Source organism: Spinacia oleracea, chromosome 3 (genome assembly GCF_020520425.1).
Source record: "Spinacia oleracea cultivar Varoflay chromosome 3, BTI_SOV_V1, whole genome shotgun sequence".
Lineage (NCBI taxonomy): Eukaryota > Viridiplantae > Streptophyta > Magnoliopsida > Caryophyllales > Amaranthaceae > Spinacia > Spinacia oleracea.
The window spans coordinates 88989415-89007809 of NC_079489.1; the positions used below are offsets into that span (position 1 = coordinate 88989415).

An 18395-nucleotide genomic window follows, 5' to 3' on the forward strand; every position below is an offset into this window, starting at 1 on the left:
TTTCAATTTTCCACTTACTTTCTCTTACTTTATCCATATTTTATTATATTCAACCAATTTTTTCTACTTTTGTCTTAATCTTTGTACAAATAGTATCCGTAAAGATGTTTATGAAACAGAGGTAGTACGCTGCAGTACTACCTTTGTTCCTCAATGTTGGTTACAATTACTTTTTATGAACAATCTTTAACCGCTAACATATCGAGACAACTCTAATAAGATCTCATGCAACAATGTTTTCACTTATGTAATAGTGAGAATTTATGATCAAGTTTTTCAAGTTTTGGACACGTTCTTTAAAGTGTAACTACTCCATCCGTCCCGGAGTAATTAAACCGTTTTGACTGAACACGTTTGCCAATGCACAACTTTGATCACCAATATTTTTAGCTACATATTATAAAAATTTATAAAATATTAATATTTTGAAAATATATATTAAGATGAAGCCAACAATACATTATATGCTAACATTTGTTTTCATATACTATAAATAAAATAGGGTCAAAGTGAATTATGTAACTAGTGTTGTTCCTGGTCTGGAACTGGAGAGATGCCCTGGGTGAAGATGCTATCCTGTCAAGCAGAACAAACGTAAGCTAACCTCGGGGGTTTAACCGAGGAGACCCCCTTCGATTCTTAAGTCAGCAAATAAGTTAATATTCTTAGAGAGAGAAAGTAGAGAGGGTTAAGAATTGTACTTATATTGAACGTGTCCTCAAATGAATGGGAAGGGTGGTATTTATAGGCGTACTATTCAGTACTTTGGCCTATTCAGATGCTTCCGCGTGTACGTTGGCGATGTACTTGTTATTTGTCCTTTTGCTTAACGACATGCCTCTGTTGTCGTCTAGCAGATCGTTACTCCGCAAACCTATGGTCCTGCGTGGTCTTTTAAGCATTTGTGTTACTTTCGCTAATTATCTTTGTGGTTGCTCTGTTAGAGGGTTTGCCATGTGGTTGACTTGTCCTGCTATTACCAAAATGGTCTGGTAGGTTGTATATATTCCCGTACAACTAGACCCCCAAGAGTAGGGCTGACTACTTGGAGTTACGCCTGCTCTTCTGGTTTTGAGTTGCACCCCGTACAACTAGTCCCCCAAGAGTAGGGCTGACTACTTGGAGTTAGGCCTGCTCTTCTGGCTTCGAGTTGCACCCCGTACAACTAGTCCCCCAAGAGTAAGATTGACTGCTTGGAGATAGTGCAAATCATAGTAGCCCTGGGTATATGAGTGATTCTTCTGAGCCATACTCCCCTACTTCCCCTTCATCTGTTTCTTTGTCTTCGGATAAGGAAGCTAGGACAGTAGCATAGAATAGGACCAAAACCATGAATGACGTTATGTCTCGCTCTGCGCCTGCGGTGATATCCATCTCCAGTGGTTCTTCCTCTGGGGGTGGGTCTCCGTTGCAGGCAGGGCGGCGCCTTCTCTGTCAGAGCTTTCTCCTTCATATCGTCAAAGCCTTAGAGAACTGCGCCATGAGTATTTGGCCAGAGAAATTCGATTGAATCCTCCCCCTAATGCCCCTGTTGGGTTAGATATTTAGCCTTTATCGGAGGTAGCCTGGTTGGACAGTTTTGAACAAATTGATGGGTCTTTTACTGGAGGTATTGATGGGTCCTTACATGTTTACAGCAGACGATCTACAATGGTGATTGGTTCTGGCAGTAGTTCAGGTGACGCAGAGCATTGTGTGGAAGATCCACTTCTTGAAGAGGTAGAGCGCTTGCGGCCATTCCCCCTGTATGTTGACGAAGCTATGCCTGTTGGCGAAACTGATTATTATCTGAGCCCTGAGGTGTCTTTTGGCCCTTTGAATGCCAAGCCGGATGTGGGCTGGCTTAAAGTGGCCCGAAAAAATGACTACCCGCGTGTTGGTAAGGAACTCTACGCTCTCCCCCCAGAATACGAGCTGGTTGTTCCTGCGGATGACGCTCATATTACTGCTCCTCCTCCAGGCCACATTGGTCTGTATTCATACCATCTTGACTTCGGTCTGCGATTTCCCCTTGACCCAACCTTGGTCAAGTTTTTGAAGGCCTTCAATGTTTCTCTGGCGCAACTCCATCCGTTTGCTATGTGGACCTTGGTCTGCTATTTGTGGGTTGTTCGTTTCAAGGGCATTCCTGAGACCCTGTCCCTATGAAAGCGGTTGCATTGCATCAGAAGTAGTGACAACAAGAGAGAGAGTGTTGGTTGGTTCACTACGTATACTGCCCGAGGCAAGATGTCGTGTTTGGGAAATCCCACTAGGCAGAGGGAATGGAAAGACCGTTTCTTCTAGCTCAAGGTTCCTTCTGATTTCCGTTTACCTCTCACTTTTGTTCCTCCAAATGGCAAGATGAAGGGTGTGGAAGTTCTGACTGGTCACAATCTGGAGGACGCTGCCTTTGAGTGGTTTGATTCCATGGTCAAGCGTGATGACAATGGTAAGGAAATTGGTCGTGCTCCCAAGAACTGGCTTCCGCAGTCTAGTTATATTCTACAGAATGACATTCTTTATGCTATGCACTTGTGCAATACTCATCCCCACGGTAATTTTTCCTTTTATCCTCTTTTTGTACTTAGTTTTTTTTTTGTGTGTTTTTTAGCTTATACATTCTTCTCTTTTTGTGTTCTAATACTTTGTGCCTTTACCATGGTAGGTCGCCAACATCTCGAAATGGGTCCTCTGGGGCTGGCTGATGATGGTACCCCTGTGACCAACGAGCCTGTTGAGGTGCCTGCTGATGCTTATCAGACCATAGCCGATGTTGTTGGCGGGAGCAGGGCCAGCTCTCGTCGTACTACTCGGGGAGGGAGCTCTGCGGCTGGTCTCTCTAGTAGGGGAGGGAGCTCTATTGGTGGTCGTTTTGGCCGGGGAGGGAGCTCTGCTGGAGTGAGTATACGCACAGGTACCTCTGCGTCCCCCCTAGCCCTGCTACTCGAGTGGTTTCTGCCACTCCATCCTCTGCGCGACGTGGCCAGACCACTCAAGGGGGGAGCACTCTTTCGGGCCATCGTCGCCCTTGCTCTGCCATTGAGGGGACGTCGGCGGATGCTGCGGGGACCGCCGCGGATTGCCCGCGGTCTGCCCAAGCAGACCAAATTGTAGACTCCTCTGCGTCTGAGCCGGTGGAGATTGTAGAAGAGGAGCGAGACGTTCCTTTTTTGCAGCGCGAGGGTAAGCGTCATTGCACTGGGGAGAGTTCTAGGCCGCAGGAGCAGGCTCCGCAGGCCCAAGCTTCTATTCTTGCTAACCAAAGTAATGCTTCCCTTCTTACTTCTTCTGCTGCTCTAGCTGCTTACCTGGAGGAGCAACTAAAATTGCCTGAGTCATCCCTTCCAGAATATGCGAACATTCGCAACAACGAGTTTTTAGAGAAGGAGTTTATCGATGTTCGCCAAGAGGTGAACACGGAAATGGCTGCGTTCTTCCCCCGGGGCGTATTAGCGAAGACATCTTCGTTCCAAACTGGGATGTTAGGTCGAATGAGTTCCTGTATGCCAGCTTCCCTGAGAAAGGTAGGACTTTGGCATATCAGATGCTTCGAGGTATATCATTGCCAACTGATCATCCTCGTGAGCGTATTTACACCCCGGGGGGCAATGCTTGCCAAAAAGTGTTGGAGGTAAGCTCTTTATAGCTTTTGACCTTGTTCTTTGATCATGACCTTTCTTGGATATTTTTGTAATCTTTCTTTAACTTGTACCCCCCCCCCCCTTTTTTAGGCTGGGGGTGGAGCTCACCGACTTTTCATCTATTACCAGAGGAAGTATGATCAGCATTTGGCCTTGCTGGAGGAAAGAGATAGGCAGATTCAGGATTTAACCTTGGAGGTTGAGAGGGCCTCTTCCTCACTGACGATTGCCAATGCCAATGTGCAGTCTATCTCGCTTGAGAGAGATAATCTTGCTAACGAGGTGGTAGCTCTGCGTCCTGCTGGGGAAAATTTGGCCAAGGCGCAGGAGGAGTTAGAAGCTGAGAGAAAACGCACTGAGGAGTTGGTGGAGCAACTAAACCTAGTTGAGCTGAGACATGCAGGAAGATCTCCGTCGTTCTGTCCAGAAGGAGGTGGCCGCCGCAGTGCGAGAGTTCTATCGCTCTGATCAACAATATGCTCTTTTAACCTACAGGTACGATGGTGGGTGGAAAGCATCTTCTTTGATCATTAAGCGCAATTATCCACAAATCAACTAGGCCTTGGTCGAGGAAGATTGGTTAGCTGACTTACACCTTACCATTTTGATGGAGTTGCGAGAAGCCGAAGCCTCCGGGAGCCATATCGTAAAGCCAGATGAAGTGCCCGATTTCTGTGTTGAGAACCTTCACCCTGGAGATCTACCCTTTTCAGACGAGGATGATGGTGAAGGCAACAATGAATAATGGGTTTGGCGGCTATCACCTTGTTCTTCCTGCGTTACTGGGCCCTTTATGTAATCCTTCACTTTGAATAATGTTATTTCGCACTATGTTAGATTTTTGTGGCAGTTGTAATGCCTTGAAACAATGTTGATAACTCTTTCTCGTTTTTATTTGGGTTGTTTTCGCTGCCCGGGCCATTTTGTAGGGTTGTCTTTTGTATTCTCTTCTGTGTTTAATGAAGGTATAGCCGCCTGTCATTAATATGCTGAAATGTGTTTTTTGCTTTGTATGCTTTTTGTATTCAGCTTTGTATGATATGTGTTAGGTACTTGGTCAATATTTACTTTGGCTGGTGTTCATTAGAACAAAATTTTAGCTTTTGTGGCCGTTGCGACAGAGCGAGATTTGTAAACCGCCCTGTGATGTTTATTTCCGTCTACTTAGAATTTGAGTTGTTTTGGCTCTGGCCAGAACAGAGCTTATTAATCGTTTTGCAATGTTTAGTCTAGTCTTTTGGGAAACTTTGATCTTGAATTTTTTTTGGCTTTGGCCAGGACAAAACTCGTAAATCGTTCTATGATGTTTCATTCAGCTATTTAATTCGTAAATCGTTCTGCGATGTTTCATTCAGCTTTTGGGATGCTTTGATTTTGAATTGTTCTGGCTTTGGCCAGAACAAAACTCGTAAATCGTTCTGCGATGTTTCACCGAAAGTTCCATCGTGATGCTATCCGCCAGTTAGCTTGGTTGATCAGACCAAGTTAACTGTGGAGAGTATGCTTCACGATGTGCACCTTGGTTACTTAATCCGATATATCGTTTAGTCTAGTCTTTTGGGAAACTTTGATCTTGAATTGTTTTTGGCTTTGGCCAGGACAAAACTCGTAAATCGTTCTACGATGTTTCATTCAGCTTTTTGGGCTGCTTTGATTTAGCCAGAACAAAACTTGTAAATATATCGTTCTGCGATATTTCATTCAGCTTTTGGGATGCTTTGATTTTGAATTGTTCTGGCTTTGGCCAGAACAAAACTCGTAAATCGTTCTGCGATGTTTCCCTGAAATTTCCATCGTGATGATATCCGCCAGTTAACTTGGTTGATCAGACCAAGTTAACTGTGGAGAGTATGCTTCACGATGTGCACCTTGGTTACTTAATCCGATATATGCTATGAATTTCTCTTTTTAGAATAGCCATGCCAATTTCATTATATGTGTTATATGAAAAAGATACAAAAAAGGGGAGTACTTGGCTTTTCTTGCCTTATTACAACATTAGCCTTGCGTATCTACACATAGTATTTTTTGAGCATGTTGGCATTCCAGCTATTCTTTAACTCTTTTCCATCCATTGTCATAAGATGGTATGAGCCAGGGGCTACTTCTCTTGTGATCTGATATGGTCCTTCCCATTTAGCAGTAAACTTTCCCTCTGCTTTACCTTTTTCGGTGGCAGTCGTTCGCCTAAGGACCAGGTCCCCCACTTGCATAGGTCTGTGTTTGACCCTTTTGTTGTATGCTCTGCTCATTCTCTTCTTATTCGCTGCAAGTTTGAGTTATGCTTGTAGCCTACCTCTGGAAGAAGGTCTAGTGATTCTTTCATGAGCTGCTCATTGGTGCTTTCATCATAGTACTGCACTCTGAAACTGGGCAGTCCTACTTCTACGGGCAGTATTTCCTCAGCCCCAAAGGCTAACTTGTAAGGACTTTCTCCTATTGCTTCTTTCTCGGTGGTTCTATTAGACCACATAATTTCTGGTATGAGTTCGGCCCATGCGCCTTTGAAATCCTCTATCTTCTTTCTTAACGCACTTAAGATCTGTTTGTTTGCTGCCTCAGCCTGTCCATTGCTCTGGGGGTGGCACACCGACGAGTATGCGAATTTAACCCTTAACTCTGCGCAATAGTCTTTTATGGGTGTGCAGTCAAACTGTGTTCCATGGTCAAAGACTAGGCTTTCTGGAATGCTGAACCTTGTCACGGTGTTCTTCAAAATAAAGTCTTTCATTCGTTTGGCTATTATGCTCTTTGTGGGCTCTGCTTCGATCCATTTAGTGAATTAATCCACTGCCGCGACCAAATACTTTCTTCCCCCACTCGTTGCTGTGAATGGGACCAGGATGTCCATTCCCCACTGGGCGAATGGTATGGGGTTGATGATTGACTGCAGGTCGTTGGAAGGTTGATTGATTACTGAAGCGAACTTTTGGCATTTATCACACTTTCTAACGTATGACTGCGAATCCCCTACCATGGTTGGCCAATAGTATCCTTCCATGAGAGCTTTCAAAGCCAATGTCCTGCCTCCAATATGATTTCCACATATTCCCTCATGAATTTCTTCGATGATCCTATGTGATTCTTCCGTTGATACGCATCTCAACAGAGGTAGGGAGAAAGACTTCTTATACAACTTTCCTTGGTAAATGACGAAACAATGCTTGTTTCGTTTCACCTTTTTCTGCTCTGGCTCTGCTGTAGGAAGACCCCTACCTAACTTGTATGACACTATACTTGAAGGAAATAATGCCCTTGGTCCAAGTATGCATTTAATGGTAAGTCTAATAAATGCGGTTCAGTGTTGAGATTATACAAGTTAATAATTCAGTGAGATCAAGTGAACATGCCTAGCTAGAGGCCGCTTCAGTTCAAGTGGATTAATGACATTAATCCACAGCTTACTCTTGACTGAACCCGTAGGGTCACACAAATAGTACGTAAACGGATCAAGTATTTAATGACATTAAATACTCCATCTGTGGATATTCGGAATCGACGGATCTTGGTTCCAGTGGGAGCTGAGATCGTCAAGGGCTGAGCGTTAGAGCTAATTTTTGGCCGCGTGGGTTTTCGACGCCTTTCCTTGTCTAAAACATTTGTAGACCTGATAAGGCGTCGAGATATTAGTTTAACCGCAGATGACCCGCACGTGATTCGCCAATGTCACCGCTTCATATTTCTAAGAAAAGTAAACCGCCCCACTTCTCTCACACATTCACCCTAACTCCGACGATGAACTCCTTCACTCCATCTGCATTTTGCTGGAAAAATTCCTCATTTCTTCCAGATCCACTCTCAAATGTTAATGGAGGTGCAGGTTCTTTCATCTTCTCATTCGGTTGCCCTTTCGTTTGTAATTATTCCTCTCTCCTCCCATATGTTTCAATTTTTTTTTTCTCTCAACTCATAGATCTTGTTCGTCCATTATTATTGGAATTTGCATCTTTTTTTTTTTAATTTCTTCATATTATGCGTTTATATTTATGTAATTTGGGGTTTAGGTTTTCATTTGGGTAAATTGGCAGCTCAAGAAATTTAAATAAGGAGAATTCGGCTATCAATTTGCATATAGGTTATATATATTTATGCTTTCCTTTTATGAAATTAGGCTTTGTATATGAAATTAGGTTGAAGGTAGGATGTAGAAAACTATACCCAATCGATTTTGTCTGTCTGTAGTTCGTCTTGAAATTGATGGTTATTGAACTTTTGATAAACTCAACTATTAGACAAAATGATAATCAATAACCGGTAGTCAAAAAACTAGAGTAGCTTTTTCAATGAAATATTCCTTTCAAAAAGACACATTTATTGTTTTGATTATTTTGGTTGTGTTTACAGACTCTGAATTCGTGCTTTGTTTTGATGGAAAGGGCATGGAATGGGTAGGAAAAAGCTTAACCTCCTTTAAATGTCCTTTACTTTGGCGATCCGTTTTGGTATGAGGCTTTAGCTTGGGGAATTGGTTAATTGATTTTGTGTGTGATTTAAAAAACTGCTTTGTGGGTGTTTTTGCATCTGTATGCATATATCCGTTTTTAATGGAGAGACTTCACCCTTTCCTATTAATATAGTTTCTGTTTTTGAATTTTCTCTAGGCAGCTTCACTATTTGCATCAGAAATTCAGAATCCTTAAGCAGCTCTTAGCCTCTCTGTCTGACTGTCCTGGTGTTTTTTCTTTTTTCGTCATTGATACTTCGTATTAGGTTCAACATTAATGTATCTTGCTATATGGTGTCTTCCTTCTGATTGTGACAATCTAAACCAACAGTATAGTTACTATAGTATGAGCTTGAATAGGTACAATTCTGATGCGTGTGAACCAACATATAGAATCGGAGATGCATTATTCAATTAATAACAAAACAAAATCAAAACAGTTTTAAGTTTTATTAAAACTAGAGACTAAAACTGGAAATAATACCAAACACACCCTAAAAGAATAATTTCCATTAATTACGGAGTGAAATTCATAGTCAATAATCAATTAATTACGAGTGATATTTATACAACAATCCTATAAGTCACAAACTTCTGATCATCACAAACTTTCAGATCGTACTGGCTATAATCTTAATAGATATCCCAGATTAATAAGTTTGTGTTAGTTTGCTGGGAGCTTACTCTGATACTTGGGGGATTCAAGGTACCAGACTTTCAAAACAAAAAAAAAAAGGCAAAAGCAAACAGCAGGAATGAAATTTTCTTATTCCAACCTGTTTCAGAGATTTTCATCGATCTTTGTTTGAATTTGGTTGATTTTTTTGCAGGTCGAAGTTGTAGGATGATTCTGTTATATTTTTTGAGAGAATATCACGTGAGGAATCAGAAAAAGTTGAGGCGATTAGCTTCGAGAAGAGTAGTGATATGACGCCCTGTCAACTCATCGCTCGATGCTTATGGTTTTTGTTGTTGCTCAATACCATGAGATGAATGCTAAGACAGCAGCAGAACACTAAAAACAGAAGAAAACAACAGCACATGCACTTCTGAATTCTGATATGTTCATATTGGTTCTTCTGATAGACTAACCATCTTTCTAAGCAAGCCCCCAAGCTTTCCCATGTCTACCATCCTGCAAAAACAAACCCCAAATACCTCAGTAATCAAAACAGAAAAACACGACGACAAAAAACATAAATAAGACATGCAATTCAGGTCTATATTACTACACAATAAAGTGAATTTCAGGCCTCATCCAAATGAATGCTCTGGAAGTGATTGGTAGGTTATTCCTGGTGAAAACTCCATAACCCACATGCGAATTCAGGTAATTTTTTGAAAAAAATTCATTACTCCTTTTTCATGAACTTTAATTGTTCTGTTTATTTGTTTCCATTCTAATTCTTAAGGTTTTTAGTTAGTTTTTAGCCTGTTATTTGTTTCCACATTGGATATACGGTTTTGGTGTGCCTGTTTTTTGTATTGATGAGGGTATGGTTATGACATGACTTTCCTAACCTGTCGTTGGTTTCTTTTGACTGAATCCTGTGAATTTGATTCACTCTATTGTTTATAGGATCATAAAGGCATATCCAATGCAGCTCCTGCTGATATTCCATTTTGTTCTTACCTATCATTACTACAAAATACATGTTTTGTCGACGCTTATGGCTCGACGCCAGAGGTAGAGCGTTGGCCTAAAATTATAGTTCTGCGTTTTCTCGATGACGATAGCCGCCTAAATAATTGTCGTCCCTTTTTGGCGTCGAACTTCCTCTTTAGTTTAGGGTTGTCATTGCAAAAATTTGGCATTTTGTTTGGTAGAAACCTGAAATTGAACTTCCTCTTTAGTTTAGGGTTATCATTGCTGTTAGATGTGACCTAATCAAGATTAATTATGACGAAGGATTATTAAAAGATTTTGGAAGTTGAAGACGATGCAACAGACGGGATATAAGATTAAGTTATCGAAAGCTCGCTTTGGTGAGTATTCTACATGTTTTAGGAATTAAGATGGTTGTTCTTAATAGCCTATTGGCATTGCTCAATTATGAAATTTTGTTTTCCAATTTGAAGTTTTCTGTTGTGCTCACATCTCTTGACATTGATTTCGTAGAAATGGCATCCGGATAAACGCAAGGACGATAGTGTTGTTGTAGACTTGCAGCCAAATTTCAAAATATTAATGAAGCTTATAGAGGTATAAGGTATTCTTAATCCTATTGATGAAGCTTATAGAGGTATAAGGTATTCTTAATCCTAATTACTTACAAGGGACTTGGAAGTAAATCCAGCGAATCATATGTGCATTTCCCTGTGAAATTAAGCCCAATCTTACTGTTTGTGTGGGAGATGTATCTCTTCTTCAGTCATTTTGATATCCTCTAATAGTGCAACTTCTGTAATTAATCTCTTTTTAATAAATTTGGCTAAGAGAAGCTGTAAAATCTAGCAGATCTCATTTTGTCATCACCAGTAACTTTATTCCGTTGATATTATTGACTGCTCCACTTCAGTCTTTCTGGTATTTTTGTTATTGTTCTTTATAGAAGGAAAATTTCCTTCCAATCAGTGAGATGATATATGTCTGTTGTCATTCACAATTCTTGTCAAAACCAAACTTCATAGTATGTGTATGTTTTTTCTTCATTCACTCTTTTACCTGTAATCTGCATAAAAAAAATTTAAAAAATTTCATCAGTTGACCCTATTCACTAGATTTCCATCTTGATACATCAATGATAACCTGTTAATCATGAAACAAGAACTTTAAAACACGAGAGTGCATTGGTTCTGAAAAGAACTTTCATATGTACTCGCCCATATCTTTTCCCATGATCTCTTCACTCTCTATATTTTCTGCTGACTTATGCATACTTGGCTTGGGCAATAACCCATAACTACTTGGAGATCTAGGAAGGCTTCTCAGTTTTAATTATTTGTTTTATTTTTATGTTGTCTTTTTTTTTTGAGGGAATGTTCTTTTTAAAATTCTTGCATAATCGTATGATATTATATATTTCTTTCCCGTCCAATCGTCCATTGATTGTCTTTACCATTACTCAGTATGTGGTACTGGTGTTATGTGTTTCATAATGAAAAAATGCTAGTTTTATTATTTCGAGAACTGTGATACTTATGTGATATTTGGATATTTGCAGAGAAATGTGAAAGATAGCCATGAAGATTCTTTTATAAGAGAAAAGAGGATCATCGGCCAATCAGCCCCACTGTTTACTCTGCAGAAATTCAAATCAGCTGAAAAGATAAGACAATTGCAGACATCGTCTTCAAGGTGATACGAGTAGGATTTCTGCTAGATCTGAGAATCGTGTTTTAAGCACCAAGCCAAATCCTCTGCTTGCTGAAAATTATCATTCACCCTCTCTGGTGCCGAACACGTATGAAAAGCTTGTACGAACCGAAATGCATAACTTACATGCATAAAGCTGAGGTTGCTAGAGAGGAGACAGAGTTGGGATTCTATATTGATTTGACGCCCTGTTGTTATCCATTGATTGTATTCTTTGTTAGATAATTTTTTGCAAAGTATTAGGTTTTATATTTGAGGGAGTTTTGATGTAAGCATACCCATGTAACTGATATTTTTTTATTCATATTTTTTGAAATATAACAAGTTAACGTGAAAATATTCCCTATTGCTGCTATGAAAGCTGCTGAAGCTGGCTTGTTATAGCAGCGTTTTTTTAGTATTAGAGTTGTCTATTTCTCGACACCTTTTTACGTAGGGATCTTGGCTTAAATATAAGGTAATAATTTTCGACGCTATAAAGGGCCTATAAATTAAACATGGACAGCAAATCCCGTCGAGCTGTTCTGACACATAAAGGCGTCGCCATTATCGACGCTGAACTACACAGAAGACGTTGTAAGGCGTAGCAATTCTGGACGCCTTATTCATGACCTGGACAACGGACAGCGTCCCCTTTACCGACGCCTAAAGGCGTCGCGATATCTCGACTAAAGATTCCTCGACGCAAATGGCAGGCGTCGAGGCCTTTTTTCTCGACGCCTTTAGGCGTCGCTAATCAGCTCAAAAGGCGTCGCCATAACACGGAAATTATAGTAGTGTCCCTTGCCCGCACTATACAACACCCCTTAAGGGTAACACGAAGCGTCCATTGCTTTGTGCGTGCAAGTTATATGAACGAATCGCATAAAAATTTAAAATTTATATTTAAAATTAATGACAAATTAATAAATAATATTAATTTCATAATTTTAGGGCGAAAAATCAAAAATTTATTATTCAATTGATTTCCGATTGTCATGGATTCAAGTCTAGGTCATAAAAATTTAAAATTTATCATAAATTTACAATTTTTATGGTGGTTTTTAATCATAGGTTTCTAATTAAATTATAATTAATTATGAAAATCAAATTAATTCTAAATTATTCTAATTTTCAACAAATTAATCATAATTACAAATTAGATTGCATAATTAACAAGGCTAGGCATTCAAACTTGTTAAACATATACAGTAGGTCAATCAAAAATTCAAGATTTATCAACAAGAATCGCAAATATTTAATTTAACATCTTAAATTTACGAAATTTTGCATTCGAAAAACTAAAACCTTCGAAAAGTCATAGTTAGGCTTCGAATTTGAGAATTCTGGGTTCGGCAGAAAAATACTATTTTTGTCAACATTTTAGAATGCCTTTTACATGCGGAATTGACACAAAAATCACTCGATTTGGATGAGTAACGAAGAAACTGCCGAAAAATTGCGTACGTATAATTAAATAAACGCAATTTGCAATTAATTAACAATTACGAAAATTAATCACCCCTTTTAATTCTTGCAAATTTGTAATATTTAACCATGTTCATGCAATTTAGATTATGAAAATAATAAGGGGCTCGTGATACCACTGTTAGGTTATGATACATATGACAATTCATAAATCATGCGGAAAAACCATTTAGCCAGGAATACATATTATTTACACATAATCATATAGCATAGTTTAGATGCATACTCTTTGTTGCGTGCCTTCCCTAGCTGCGCCCGAACCGAACAAGAACAAGTCTTTAGGACTCCAAGTGTCGTCCCTCCGTAGATAGTCCACAGCACGTCCGGATCCGCCTTAAGATTGACCAACTAGAATCGCCCTTAAGGTACTAGAATTTTCGGCACTCTTAGGTAAGAAATATGACTGAATTTTTTTCTCAAAACTCACTTTGAATACTTGAATTAATCTCTGAAAATATGTGACCCTAGGCACGTATTTATAGAGTTATGGAAAGGGAATTGGAATCCTAGTAGGATACGAATTAATTAAACTTAGAATCCTACAAGAACTCTAATTAATTAATTTATCCTTTTAGGAATAGGAATTTAATCATATACTAATTCTAATAGTTTTAGGAATCATGCATGAACACAAACTCACACACACACGGCAGCCACGAGGGCCGCCCATGCGTGTGCGTGCGAGCAGCAGCCCACGCAGCGAGGCCATGGCCTTGGCGCGCGCTGGGCCTGCCTTGCGGTGGGCCTGGGCGCTGCCTTGGCTGGGCGCGCGTTTGGCTTGCTGGGTGATGGCCCGACTTCGTGCTGGGCCTTCGTCCGGCAGGCCTCGTCCGATGCTAATTCGTACGATACGCTTCCGATTAAATTCCCGGTTCCGGAATTCATTTCCGATACGAACAATATTTAATATTTCCGATTCCGGAATCAATTTCCGTTTCGAACAAATATTTAATATTTCCGTTTCCGGAATTATTTTCCGATTCCGATAATATTTCCGATTCTGACAATATTTCCGTTTCCGGCAATATTTCCGATTCTGGCAATATTTCCATTTCCGATAATATTTTCCGATACGTACCATGTTTCCGTTTCCGGCAACATCTACGACTTGGATAATATTTATATTTCCGATACGATCCATATTTCCGTTTCCGGCAATATCATCGTTTCCGGAGTATTGATTTCTTGCCTGTGACGATCTCAGCTCCCACTGAAACCAAGATCCGTCGATTCCGAATATCCATAGATGGAGTATCTAATGCCATTAAATACTTGATCCGTTTACGTACTATTTGTGTGACCCTACGGGTTCAGTCAAGAGTAAGCTGTGGATTAATATTATTAATTCCACTTGAACTGAAGCGGCCTCTAGCTAGGCATTCAGCTCACTTGATCTCACTGAATTATTAACTTGTTAATTAATACTGAACCGCATTTATTAGACTTAACATAGAATGCATACTTGGACCAAGGGCATTATTTCCTTCATCTAGTCCCTAGACAGTCGAATAAGATTGATGCTTAGAGAACTTTAGAAGCTTCTGGTAAGATCATCTAGTTGAAACAGAATATTCAACATAAATGGTAAGAACTTTGTTGGAATGACATTGGACATGTCTAACAAAGTATAAAAGTCAACACTAGAAAATTCAATTCTTAAAACTATAAGAAAGGGTACAAGAAATAGGAAAACAAGGAACAAATGAAAGGAATTTACAATTCCGTTTCTACCTAAAAGTAAATGTTTAAAGAACAGTGACCTAGCAATCAAACTTCCTTGGTATCATATACCGCTTGAGGTTCTTACTTCGGTAATAACTCAAACGATGGAAGCTAGGATACACTAATGACCTACAAGTGGGAAATGAAGTATGGCAATGCTACATTAGTTGTAGGGTCATCTAGTTTGTTTTAAGTCCTTTCAAAGGCTGGAACTTAATGGCTATTTTGTTCCATAATCAGCATACCTAAATTTCTGCTTCAAACACAGAAAGACTCACATTCAAGAAAAACAAAAACAAATGTTTGTTTGTTTATTTGAATGAAATGGTCATTTACGGGTTGAGTCAATATGCTTGATTAAAACAAACAACTCTTTAACAATAAGAACTTTACTAGGTTCAAATCAATCTCTTCATTTGAGTTCCACTAACCTTTAGCATTGTTGCTTAGACCATATCAACAAGTTAACATTCATAAGCTCTATTTTGATGGACTTTTGAAAGTTGATTGATTTCTAGATCAATTCAAGACAAGCTAGTCTTACTTGTTGAAAGTAACAAAAGATATGAACTATTGTTAGAACGCCTAGACAATAGAGTTCAAAGCTAAAGAAAGATTTTATGACTTTATTATTCCACATGGATTTGAGTGAATATAGGTTTATTTACTCAAATATGATATAAGTTGAATCTGTTTGGCTAGTTCAAAGATTCAGAAGTATAAAATCCACTTGGCAAGAAATCATAAAGATCTAGGTTAGATCATGTTGATGATTACTTGAGACCAAATATGATCATCAATGATTGTGTGTTGTAATTTCACAATCTAGGTCCATAAGATATATCTTAGTTGGAATAATCGAAGTCAATTAGTACTTTATTCGATTAATGATGAATCATAAAGACTTTTCCTGTAATTTCTAAAACAAAATGCTCAACTACCACCAAACTAAACCAAATTCGTCAAAGCTATTGAAAAGTAATTTCAGAATAACTTTTCAATTATATATATCTAAAGAGTTGCTAAACTCAGTGGGAGCTTAGTGTTTGTTATTCAACAAACTAAGGCCCAAGTCTAGATATATGTTTCATTGTGATTTATTCAAATGAGACACAAGGGTATTGTTTCTACCACGAATTTTGAGAACATAATGTTTGTTTGCTCGAAATAATGTCCTTTTGGAGATTCGTTTCCAAAATGACAAGTGGGAGAAAATAGACCTCGAAAGTCTTCGAGGCGAACAACAAACATAAACGGACATTCCGGAGGCTTTTCGAAGTGCTTCAGAAAAACCGAACTTATTCTTTAAGGACTTTAGAAGTGGCTTTAAAGAATAGACATCTCTTAGAAGACTTTACAAGTGCTTCAAGGAGAATAGAATATTCAAAGGACTCTCAAAGTGCCTGTTGATATTCTATCGTTTGATGTTCTATACCCAAGTAGGCATAGAGTTCAAATCACTGAAACTATGAGACTCTTCTATTAGATAGTGAAGAAACATGGAGTTCAGGTCACTGAAACTATGCAATTCTTCTATTAGATAGTGAAGAAACCTACAACTTGCAGTCAAACTATTATCATGTAGATTAATGAGTTTGTGACTTGTAAGAAAGCTATGACGAAACCCAGATTCCCTAAAATGGTTAGAGGCCATATATAGACTCAAATGTTTTAAATGGTTAGAGGCCATAAAACATACTCAATGTTTTGATGACAAAATTGAAATTTTGTTGATTTGCAAGAATAGTTTCACACCTATTGGTTGCAAGTTTGTTTTAAGGATAAAAACCATCAAACATGAAATTGTGTTCACACACAAAGCTAGATTAGTTGCTAAAGGTTACAAGCAAATTCACGGCGTGGATTGTGTTGAAACCTCATGCATAATCGTAATGCTCAAGTCTATAAATCAAGCAATGATTGCATATTGGTACATATAGCAATTGGATGACAAAACGTACTCCTCAATCAAATGTTGGAATAAAATATGTACATGGTATGTCATAGGATTTGTGGATCCAAATAAATGCTTGAAAAGGAAAGCTAGCTTATAAAATCCAAGTACAGATTTAAGCAAGCAATTGGGAATTGGAACTGTATTTTAAGTGAAGCTAATAAGCATTTTAGTTTCATAAAATATACATGATTCTTATAGATATATAAGAAGTTTAGTGGGAGTACATAAAAACTTAATTGGTCCTATGTGTATCACACACATATCTCTCTATTGTAAAATAACATTCAAATGCTAATGACTTAGATTTGAGATTATTCATCAATGATGGACCATGGCGAAACTTAGTACATACTGGGTATTAAGATCTATTTACAAAGATCTTATGATATTGTTTTGGATTAAGTAATGGCATTTACTAAATCAAACACGAAAGTCTCCATTGCAGATATTCGACCCATGTGAATAAATCTAAGTAAAGGATGTTTGAACTATGTATAAGCATTTACTAAGTTAAACATCAAAGAGTCTAAATGAGATTCTTAACCTATATTATATGTCAAAGAATTTAGCTGAATTTAGTATCTACTGAAACTAGATAAGCTAAAGTTACATGAATAGAATTCAATTGGGAATTATTCTGCAAAAGAATTTATCATGTATGATATAATATGAGGATCGCCAAAAACGTATCGTATGACTTTAGGCATGACGAACATATACCAATCTCTATTGATCTAAGTGAAGATCAACTAGATTGAGATCAAGAATACTTATGGTACTTGAAAAGGTACATAGGAATAGTTCTTGATTCAAGAAAATAAAGATATGCTAAATATTGATGCTACACGCATAAAACACTGGCAAAGGATCAAGCAAGATTCCCTTGGAGTTAACCATAGGCAAGGACGAGCTATAGAGCATCGTGTTTTGAAAATGGCAACATGGATTGGAGACCATGAGTTGTTGCGTGGGAAATTAAAATATTAATTTCTATGTTCTAAGATACAGCTGGAAAATCTTCCACATGTCTGTGAACTGCTTGGATAAGTAAATCCAAACAAAGCACCACTAGCAACCTAAACAGTTGAAGTAAAAGTACTTATTGCCTAAGAAGCAATAAAATAGAGTTGTTTATATTAATGAGTTCTTCATTGAACTTGGGTGGATCACATGTCGGCTAACTTGATGGCTCTTCATTGCAAAATGCGTAGAACCACTATCGAAGTAAGAAAGACTAGATCACATAATAAACAAACTCAAAAGATCTTATCATCCTATCTCGAATATCATTCGATGAAAAAGATATTAAGATTGGCAAAGCATGATAACTAAACCTATGCAACAAGTGAGAAGCAACACTCACGTTGTAGCACTGGAAATCAAGCATAGCTTTGAATTCCATGAACTGTTTTAAAGATGGGTTTGAGGCCCATGGTTGTAAAACAACGGGGTTGAACATTTATCATATATGAAATGTATTTTCATATTCCATTTAATCTTGGTTTAGTATTAAACGATGAGTCCCTTCAATTTGACGATATATTCAAGATAGACTGTCAGGACCAGTCCTGTGACTAAGAAATGTCCATCAAGTGAACTTGAATGTCAAAAGTTGAAAATGGTCCCTGGTCGGAGTTTTCTATAAAATTGGACGCATAGAAAACGTTAGACGATTAGAATGCAAGATGACTAGTAGTTCTGTTTCTTGAACTATGTGGACATGGCAATGTCATAATCATTTGCATAGATACTTACTTTGGGAAGACTAGTATCGGACAAGACCTATGAAACTTTAGTGTAAGAGATGAAAATCTGTCATAAGTAAATTTCATTAAAATTATTAGACACTAAATCCTCAATACCTGA

The 18395-nt window shown here is 38.5% G+C and overlaps 1 long non-coding RNA gene across 1 annotated transcript; it reads left to right on the plus strand.

The window, feature by feature from the left end:
- The first annotated feature begins 7181 nt into the window (after positions 1–7181).
- LOC110777228 (uncharacterized) lies at positions 7182–11726 on the plus strand. The gene is made up of 5 exons (XR_002530370.2): positions 7182–7437; positions 8898–9397; positions 9977–10053; positions 10187–10270; positions 11232–11726. It is a non-coding gene; the product is annotated as an uncharacterized lncRNA (long non-coding RNA).
- Positions 11727–18395: the final 6669 nt, after the last annotated feature.